The sequence below is a fragment of the Alosa sapidissima genome, chromosome 1, assembly GCF_018492685.1.
Source record: "Alosa sapidissima isolate fAloSap1 chromosome 1, fAloSap1.pri, whole genome shotgun sequence".
In the NCBI taxonomy this organism is placed as follows: domain Eukaryota; kingdom Metazoa; phylum Chordata; class Actinopteri; order Clupeiformes; family Clupeidae; genus Alosa; species Alosa sapidissima.
In genome coordinates this window covers 915,001-917,500 of record NC_055957.1, presented here as the reverse complement: position 1 = coordinate 917,500, position 2,500 = coordinate 915,001, and the positions used below count along the sequence as shown (strand labels likewise).

The 2,500-nt window shown below is 40.0% G+C and overlaps 1 protein-coding gene across 1 annotated transcript in view; it reads left to right on the top strand.

The window, feature by feature from the left end:
* eml5 (EMAP like 5) overlaps positions 1 to 2,500 on the top strand; it is a 150,142-nt gene that overhangs the window by 125,334 nt on the left and 22,308 nt on the right. The window lies entirely within an intron of this gene.

Sequence of the window (2,500 nt, the reverse complement as noted above, 5' to 3'; positions counted from 1 at the left end):
TTCATGTATAGCGCCACCTAGTTAAAAATTAAAAAGCAAAAAATTAGGTGTTTTCATCTCAATATCTCTGGCTGACAAGGTCAAAACTGCACGAAATTAAAAGTGTAGGATCATTATGACACCCTCTGAATGCATGCCAAGTTTTGTGTACTTTCGTTCATGGGGGGCCTTACAATAAAATAATTTATGTGTACATTTAGTGACGTACACCAACAAGGATTCCCGGGACACTGAAAGACCGGGGTACACAAAACTTGGTGGGCATGTAACCCCACATGGATAGCATGGAACCATCGTTTTTCGTTTTGATCTGCAGCCCCCCCGCTGGACTGGACCCCCCGAAAGGAGGGTAGGGCAGACACAGTTCTCTGTGAATCTTTTATGGTATGTTGGTCTCAAGGGCCCACATCAACCTGGCTCATAATCACTCATTTGTGATTTGCCCCCCCCCCCCCCCCCCCCCCGCCCCGGTCAAAAATGAAAATGCAATATTATTCTGCTTTAATCGCCCCTATCTTCAGTTAAGATGTTCAGAACTGCACCAATTTTTATGTGTATGATTGACCTGGCATTCTCTGGGGGTCTGGGGGTATGCCAAGTTTCGTAGAATTTCATCCATGGGGGGGGGGGCTAAAAAAATTTGGTTATGTGTACATTTAGTGACTGTACACTCATTGGCCTGTAAATGGCGGTGCACACATATAAACATGCACACACACAGGCACCCACATACTATCGGTATTAGAACGGCCGATACATAATTACAAATTCAATAGGATCAAAAGAAAGCCAAAATATTCATCATCATCATCATGGCTGCATTTTCAGTATTGGCGATAAGTAGTCGTTTGTCCACTAGATGGCGCATCGTTGCAGTGAGACGTAATTTTTTTGGAAGTTAAAAGTGGGTTGAAAAAATAATGGACACTTCCTACAAGGACTGTAATTTACCGCAGCGAACATCTAATAAGGACAGGACGATGTTCACATGAAGTGTAAGTGAGGATGAAGTGAGGATGTTTATCGGACATGCTTGGTTTTTACTGCAGGTACGTTAATCTTGTAATATCAATAAGGACCTAGGTAATGTTACCGTTAGCGTTGGTTGAGTGATGGAGGCCCATTTGATTGATTGCATTTGTAGAAAACTATAAATGCGGTTATACCAAGCAAATTGATAGCAGCACTGTTTGTATCTTTCGACTGTCATTTATTGCACGTGCTACAAAATCATTCTGTGCAATGGAAGATTTACCAACGTTACACCGGTCTGATACAGTTTTGCCTATACATGCGTGAGACTGAGACGCCTGTTTATTTTGTTTTAAGTGCGTGCAGGGTGTGAGAGGGGAATCGATGTGCTTTGATTCCAGCTTGGTAGTTGTAGTCTGTGAAATTAAAAAGCACGTGTGTGTGAAGTATCCAAACAATGACACCTTCATTTCATTATGGCTGCTTTAGCAACACACCTTAAGCTACTGTGTAGTGGGTCCCATTTAGAAGTGGCTACTTCATTCGCGCTTTCCTTGACTCATGGAACTGCGTGAATGTTATTACAACTTTTCGCCACGATATGGCAGTTTAAGTCCGCTTGATACTGCCTTGATACCGCCTACCTTATAATCCTACCTGTAGCTTAGGGAAGCTAACCGCTTTCTATTAGGATCTAGTTTGTTAGTTACAGTTTTGTCATAACTCCCTAATGCATTTTTGCATTTAGAATAGCCAGAGCGTGTATATCTCAATCTGAAAATTAAACAATATCGGGTGCCTATGGACTAGGCTGGGTGAACCCAGCCTGATCTGCCCGCTATTTATTTTTTGATTTCTTAAAAGATTGAGCTTGGTCTGATGAAAGCCAGACTAGCCATGGACCTCAGTTACACAATGCAAGGGAACATGAATCAGCCTATATTTGCACGAACAATAACGGACAAAAGCTCTTCAACTTTGGCCCGTTAAAATGTGTATGAACAGTCTAGCGACGCATTTCATCAAGGCCCATTTGGACATGTCAGTTATTTGCACCACTGGTTAGATGTAAAACAGCATTTCGTTTCAGACTACTGTTACTTAATTTGTGCATTAACAATAACGTTTCAGACTACTGTTACTTAATTTGTGCATTAACAATAACGTTTCAGACTACTGTTACTTAATTTGTGCATTGACAATAAAGTATTACATGAACTAAAGATGACTAAAATCTTATGTAGAAGAAGAAATATTCACAAAAAATCCATCCATCCAAAAATGACCTTTGTTTTTGATAGCTGTTGAAAACGGCATGGAACTGACAGAGATGTTTTTGTTTATAAATACATAAAAAATAAATAAATAAATAAATAACATTATGCTGATACCTTTTGCTTTTCCCAAATACAATGTAGCCTACAGGTGTAAGTGACCTTTCATCAATCCAGTTGCAATGGATGAACTGTGATGACCTGCCCTACTTGTGATTGTTTAGAGATTTTAAAGGTTTTATAACAATGCTACA